This window comes from Ruditapes philippinarum, unplaced genomic scaffold (genome assembly GCF_026571515.1).
Source record: "Ruditapes philippinarum isolate M1 unplaced genomic scaffold, ASM2657151v2 ctg23470_1_1_1_1, whole genome shotgun sequence".
NCBI lineage: Eukaryota > Metazoa > Mollusca > Bivalvia > Venerida > Veneridae > Ruditapes > Ruditapes philippinarum.
In genome coordinates, this window is record NW_026859545.1 from 1,333 (window position 1) to 9,132 (window position 7,800).

The 7,800-nt window shown below is 33.4% G+C and overlaps 4 non-coding genes across 4 annotated transcripts; 2 read left to right on the plus strand and 2 right to left on the minus strand.

The window, feature by feature from the left end:
* The first annotated feature begins 1,423 nt into the window (after positions 1 to 1,423).
* Positions 1,424 to 1,505, plus strand: Trnas-gcu (transfer RNA serine (anticodon GCU)). Its single transcript has one exon. It is a non-coding gene; the product is annotated as a tRNA-Ser (tRNA).
* Positions 1,506 to 3,345: 1,840 nt separating this feature from the next.
* On the plus strand, positions 3,346 to 3,418 carry Trnar-ucg (transfer RNA arginine (anticodon UCG)). Its single transcript has one exon. It is a non-coding gene; the product is annotated as a tRNA-Arg (tRNA).
* A 733-nt stretch (positions 3,419 to 4,151) lies between these two features.
* Trnas-gcu (transfer RNA serine (anticodon GCU)) lies at positions 4,152 to 4,233 on the minus strand. The gene has a single exon. It is a non-coding gene; the product is annotated as a tRNA-Ser (tRNA).
* A 1,199-nt stretch (positions 4,234 to 5,432) lies between these two features.
* On the minus strand, positions 5,433 to 5,514 carry Trnas-gcu (transfer RNA serine (anticodon GCU)). Its single transcript has one exon. It is a non-coding gene; the product is annotated as a tRNA-Ser (tRNA).
* Between the last annotated feature and the right edge of the window lie 2,286 nt (positions 5,515 to 7,800).

The window sequence follows — 7,800 nt, forward strand, 5'->3', positions numbered from 1 at the left end:
CAAAATTGAAATGCTAATAACTTTAATGTGCTATTTTCACTGTGTGAGTTAGTTTTGTTCAGACGTATGAACAAAATTTGTTTCAAAATAATCACAAAATTATGCCAGTGTTCATACGTATGAACAAAAACCTGAAATTGAAGTTGTTGCTAATTTATGTGTTATATTTTACTATGATAATAAACACTGCATAATTTCATAATTTTGTGGTTACTTTGAAAACATTTTTTTGTTCATACGTCTGAACAAAACAATTGTTCAGACGTATGAACAAAAATATGTTTTCAAATAACCACAAAATTATGAAATTATGCAGTGTTTATTATCATCTATGACTATGAAAAAACCCTCACAAGATTTTGTTCATACGTATGAACAAAATCGAAACGGCTAATTTTTTGTCGTTTATTTTTGCTCTGTGAGTTTGTTTTGTTCAGACGTATGAACAAAATTTGTTTCAAAATAACCATAAAATTATGCAGTGTTCATTATCATAATAATAAATTATGTAAGAAAAAACCCTCACAAGTTGAAAAAGAAATTTTGTTCATACGTATGAACAAAATCGAAGCGGCTTATTTTTGTCTTTATTTTCACTGTGCGAGTTGGTTTTGTTCAGACGTATGAACAAAATTGAAATGCTAATTACTTTAATGTGCTATTTTCGCTGTGTGAGTTAGTTTTGTTCAGACGTATGAACAAAATTTGTTTTAAAATAATCACAAAATTATGCCAGTGTTCATACGTATGAACAAAAACCTGCCAATTAAAAAAAAAAAAAGTTTTGTTCATACGTATGAACAAAATCGAAGTGGCTGTTTTTTACTCTGTGTCAGTTTTTGTTCAGACGTATGAACAAATTTGTTTCAAAATGACCACAAAAGATTGTGATGCAGTGTTCATACGTATGAACAAAAACCTTACAAGTTAAACAAAAATTGTTCATACGTATGAACAACATTGAAGCATCTGTCTTATTTATGTGCTGTTTTTCAGTATGTGATGTAATTTGTTCAGACGTATGAACAAAATTTTGTTAAAAGATACTAAATATTGGTGAACTTATTCAGTGTTCATACGTATGAACAAAATCTTGACAAGTTGAGAAAAAAATTTGTTCATACGTATGAACATGTTTGAAACTGCTAATATTTTTGTTATTTTTTACACTATTCTTGTTTTTTGTTCAGACGTATGAACAAAATTGTTGAAAAATAAAGATATATTACTAAAATTTTTCTGTTTTTGTCCTATTTTGCCCAAAAAGCAGTATTTTTTAGTGTGTTTTTTCAAAGAAATAACTCTAAAACGGGCCAAAAAGAGGGACACTCGGAAAATCCTCTTTTATTCTGGAAGCAGATTATTATGTTTACGTAGCCGAGATAATATACAAAATATAAAAGTACAACAAATGTGCGCATGAGACGAGGTGGCCGAGTGGTTAAGGCGATAGACTGCTAATCCATTGGGCTCTGCCCGCGTGGGTTCGAATCCCATCCTCGTCGAAAAAGTTTTTTTAATTTTTAATTAAATATCAATACTTTAAAGAAAGACACGCAAAATTTTCGTTTCTTTGTTTTGATTTTCATCATTCATTATTCTGTAAATGTCATTAAGATAAATATGTTAGGCACAAAACTTTTCCCTTTATAAAGAATAAAATAGTGGTTTTCTAACTGGACCCACGTGGGTAAGGTTAGAGCATTAAGATTTTACAATAGTTGCCACGGTGAACTCTGGAAACGTTAAAGAACATGTGAAATAAATGACTTAGACTTGTTTCGATCATACAATATCCACAATACCTGCCATTGTAACTTTCGGGGGGGGGGGGGGGTTAAAGTCACGTGACTTGTTTTAAAACTACTCGTTGATTCTGTCGGCGTCTAAATTTCGTTCAATATATCTAGATATATTTACGCTTCAAACCCAAAATATATAGAATTTATTCAGAAATTCATGATAGGACTATAAAAATGTTACTTTAGCTTGATTTGAGTACTTTAAATCAATTTTTTCTTCATTTATTTGCCTGAGTATCCCTTTAATAGATCAATAATTGTTTAATTGTGTTTTCTTACGAAATTTACACACTTTATATACAAAAACAACAAATCGCCGGTCATAAAAAACGACCATATCATGCGGAGATCTCACGGATGTTTTACTTGAGCTAAAGCTTCGAGTTTTACATTTCTGTAAAGCAGACCCTCAAAATTTGTATAAAATCGAATCTGCGCATTTAGTTTGTAAATACGTACCTATAAACTTTAAAGATTCTTAAACACAATTTTTTATGGTTTTAAATCATAAATATGATGCTCAAATTAAGATTTATCAATATTGTAGGTTCCAAAAAGCATTATTTATAAAGATTTTACCGAATTTAACATTTCATGTAAATAAAGGGAGGTAATAAAAAATTATTTTCTATAAAGTTTAAGTCAAATTTTACAATAAGAAATGAATGCAAATATTTTAATGATAACATATAATATGCACAAGTATTTGCTGTACATATTTTACATATTCTTCGATGTTTGTAAATTGTTTTATTTGCATAATTATGTACATGCATGTATATATAATTTCACTCGGTGTGGTTTACCACTTATGCTCGCCCATATGGTTCCTTTCCGGTGGCGAGGGTAAACAAACGCAAACACACACACAGGTTTACCACTTTGGTCACAAGGTATACTTAATATGATAACTAACTACAGTGTTCATGTACTTATAAAAAAACTCTTTAAGATATAGTCATGCATATACGTTTATAACTTTTTACATGTAACTCAATAACTGATTGAGAATTCTTTGGTCATAAATTAGTCATAGCAGTTCTCAGTTTGAGTTCGTATGCATGAATTTTGACATTCACCAGTAGAAGTTCGTATGAATTTTGACAATTATCAGTAGGATTTAGTATGAATTTTGACATTACTAAGTAGGAGTTAGTATGAAATTTGACATTACTCAGAAGGAGTAAGTAAGAATTTTGACATTACTCAGTAGGAGATAGTATGAATTTTGACATTTTTCAGTAGGAGTTCGTATGTATTTAGGAGATTGTGTGCATTTGACATTTCTTAGTAGGACTTCCTATGAGTTGCCACATTTTTCAGCCATGCATATACTTATATAACTCTATAACTAGATCTATTACTTGTCCGGAACTCGTTTGCAGTGAGAGTTTGTATGCACTTTGACATGATTGAATCATACAATATATGTCAATCTGCAAAAAACTTTTTGAATCGAGGTCGTGCTTAATTTAAAAAAAAAGTGTTTGTACTTACTTATTTTTTTTTATTGGAGAAAGATTTTAGCGTTTATTTTACAACCGGCCGCGTGGCCTAATGGATAAGGCGTCTGACTTCGAATCAGAAGATTGCGAGTTCGAGTCTCGTCGTGGTCATCTTTTTTATCTAAATATTTGTTGACTTAATCAGTTTTTATGCATTGCAATAAATAACATTTAACCCATTACGCGATATACACGCCTTTTAACGCCTTTTCACCCCCCCCCTTTTTTGTTGTCTCAAATGGTGTAAAAATGCTTTATTTAGGCCCCAGCACTTGTTTTTGTTTAAGAAATGTTGATTAAAAAATGACCACTTTTTCGGCGCGGCCCCCAACCAAAAGATACATCAGGGGGTTGCCAGAAGGGGGATGTGCTCCCTTCTGTTTGGGGGGGGCGTTGAAGGGGGCGGAGTCCCCCTCATCGCCAAGAAAATTTTGGACTTGTGAGAGGCTATAAATGACCCCAGATTGAACAACCAACGCTGAAAAGCATTTGACTCTCTTTCAACCCATTGAGAAGTTGCAGCACTTTGAAATCAATTTTGGTGGAAAAAATCAACGCAAAATAGTGATTTTTGGCAATTTTGAGATGTCCCCTCGTTGCCATGGTAACAGAAAATTTAAGCCTGAGCATGTTATTGCAAGGGCAATGGTCCAGTTAACATTTGTGCCAAGTTTGATTAGTGTTGAAGCAGTTTTTATAGTATTATAGCAATTTGAACTTGTAACGGGAGACTTTTCAATGAAAACAGCCATTTTTCACAAAATACTCATGAAGTAATGGGTTAATTAAAACTTTTTGAGATGATTTTAATGTATTAAATAAATTTATTTTAAAAAATGCCTTTCGACGAGGATGGGATTCGAACCCACGCGGGCAGAGCCCAATGGATTAGCAGTACATCGCCTTAACCACTCGGCCACCTCGTCGCGTGCAAACATTCGATGTACATGTAGACTTTATGTACAAAGTATTATAATTTTATTGACTACATAAACTACGCGAAAAAAAAGAGAGATAAAATGTTTATGGTAATGGGGTAAACTAATGTCTAAATTATAAACACATTTTATATTTACTAATACCAAAAAATTAATTCAGAATAATGGAATAGTATTTATACGACAATGAAATATGGGAGACTCGTGAAATGTATGAATATATTATTCAAATTCTAATATATTAATTAACTTCTTATAAATAACCCCTTTAGATACATGCATGCATATTCTATATAACTTTATTGTTAGATATCTAGATATAGATTTCGTTGGTCATTAATTAAGCATACCAAGCCATTTCTCAGTAGCAGAGTTCGTATAATAAAGACATGATATAATCATACAACTAGTGTTTTTTTATAAATCATTTTATTATCAGCAAAAAGCCTCTTTCTTTTTTTTATCCAGCATAAATCGAGATCATGCTTATTTTGAACATTTATTATAGAGAGGATATTTGTTTAGTTCAGTGTAAGATCGGAATATATTTCACCGAGTGAGCACCAAAAGGTATATTTCACGAGTGGCGCAGCCACGAGTGAAATATGAACTTTTGGTGTTCACAAGGTGAAATATATTTCAATCTTACACTAAACTAAACAAATTTTCTTTTTATTACATACAAAGAAACGTTAACAAAGACATTAAACCTAATACTGAATGAAAAGCGCGCCAAATAATAATACAACGTGACGTCATTTACGACGTCACGTCATTAAGTTGGTACCCAGTATTGTGCACGCTGGTATTTCACTGAAACAACATATTATTAAGGGGCTTAAATTCAAAACAGTGAAATTATCAAAGTGGTAATTTCACTGTTTAAAACAGTGAAATAACCAGTTTTATATCACTGATATATTTCTATAAACCACAGAAAAGCATGTAATAAAATTTGTTTATCATCTACATATATATGTTCGAGTTAAATACTTAATTTAGCAGTGTATAAAATTGCCGCGTTTCCAAATGGATAAAGGTTTGACTTGTTCTTTTTACCAGTGTCCGATAATATAATCAGTTCATGCATGCATTTCAAACAGATTTCAAACTTCTATGATGTATAACTTTCTGAGAAATTTAAATGTGATCTTTTACTGTTTTAGTAAAAATTTAAAAAAAATTCTCGAGGAGGATGGGATTCGAACCCACGCGGGCAGAGCCCAATGGATTAGCAGTCCATCGCCTTAACCACTCGGCCACCTCGTCTCATAGTTTTGCCATTATGAGCTACATTATTTTGTCGTGATGATAAAGAGCGAATTTTTAAGTGAATTTAATATCGGGTTCACGCCTGTAGCGCCGATATATGTCCAAACGTCGAAAAATGTCCAAACGACGATAAATGTCCAAACATTGACGATAAATGTCTCAATCGCCGATAAATGTCCAAAACTCCTTTAACGATAAACGTCCAAAAATTAACGAAAAATGTCGCAACAAATTAGGTGCTCATAAATGTCCAAATCGGTTAACGGTAGATGTCTCAACTTTTCATATGTTAATTTGTAATTTATTGTATTGGATACTGTAACAATCTATCCAACTAACCCGTGATTTTACCCTCTGGTTTACCCCCGACGTAAAATGTATCATACATTATTGTGCATGGCCAGTTGCAGATCCCGATGGGGCGCGGGGGCATGTGCCTTCTTAACTCACCGCAGCAATACGTTTCAGCATTGTTTGTGTTATTCAATATTTTTGTGCCCCATATAGCGTTGCCATTGTCCGTCCGAGTGTCTAAGTGTCCGTCCCGAAAGTTTGTGAACGGTATAGGGGCGTGGACAGAGTTGCATATTTCTTTACTGTTAAGTGGTGAAAAGTTAAGAAAAATATGCAACTCTATCTGGCAAACAAAGCACTTAACCTGTATAAACCATGTGAGCTAATCAAGGGGTTAACTGCTTTGACAGTTAAAATCTGACCTACTGATTCAACAGCGAACAGTGCAGACCTTGACAGGATGAAGCATTTGCTTGTCGAGGGATATGGTTCGACAATGGTCGTTATAAGCATATACGCAACACGTGTTAAATGGGTTTTGTGACTTTTCTCTTAAGTGCTGCGAAGACGGTCCTTCTCATGCTACATTGATTTAAGATATTTGTATTTGATTATTACTCATTCGCGCGTGTTGGACTGAACGCCACTGCGGGGCCACCGCCTTATAAATACAGAGTTTTGAAAGGCTACTTACAGTTTGGCAAAATCAGTTGGACCATATTACTTAAGTGTCTGTTTTCTCCATGTTAACAAATCAAAACACGAATACGCCCGTTATAATGCCGCCTATACATGTCAACATGTACGCTATATGTCGCAACGCCGCTATATGTCGCAACTAACGCTAAATGTCGCAACGCTGACGCTATATGTCGCAATCAACGCTTTATGTCGCAATCGCCTCCCGCTAAATGTCGCAACGTTGCCGCTATATGTCGCACAAAAATCGATTGCCGCTAAATGTCGCAACTCCTTGACGCTAAATGTCGCACTTGGTAGGAAAGTAACAGATGGAACTGAAACAAAAATTAAGCGTTAAAACATTTAAAGTTTATACCATTTACACATGAAAACATATCCTAGTAACCAAACAAAAGTTGTATTTCGCGGTCTATGGCAAAAACCTTATATGGCCATAGAAACTGTTTTTGATGAAAGGGATGGAATGAATAAATAAATTGGTTGAGGTGTCCAAGAGGTCTGTGGTTCAAAACCCGGTTGGACCCTTGGTATTTTTCTGCCTCCTAATTTACTTTAATAGTTTACAGGTACATATATATTCTTAGAACAACATTTAAAGGAATTCACTGATAAATTAATAAATGCATGGACTATAACATGGAATTCCATAAACGACAGCCAACTGTTGACTGCTTACTGTCTACTTCTGACTAACTACTGCCTACTGTTAACTGCCTACTGCTTACTGTCAACTGCTTACTGTCAATTGCATACTGTCAACTGCTTACTCCCCCACTAGAAAACAACAACAACAACAACAACAACAATTAGATAAATAAATAAATACAAAAATGAATAAAAATAAATAAATAGAGGTATTCTTTTATCCGTTTACATATAGAGGTTATAGGCTGACCCATGAAAAAAATAGAGAAACTAAAAATCAAGCCAAAAAGAAATTGTTTTATCATATACTTATAAGTGAAATATTGAGAAATACTGATGAAATAAAATGCGTATTTTCAATTTTAGTATTTTCACTGTAAAAAGCTATTTTCCACTGTAGTGAAATATATTTTCCGTATTTTCACTGCTGTCTTGCCGGACTACTTTCTTCTAAATTCAGACAATACACATAATTTAAGGAGAATTCTTTCAAATTGTAATGTCAAAACAAGATTGCATTTGAGAAAAATGCTATGCCACCGCATGGTTCAAATTTCATAGCTGTTCATGGAAAAGAAAGTAGGTCACATCATCAAAATCTGGTCACCTGATATCAAAGTTCAATTTTACAACTAAAACTGT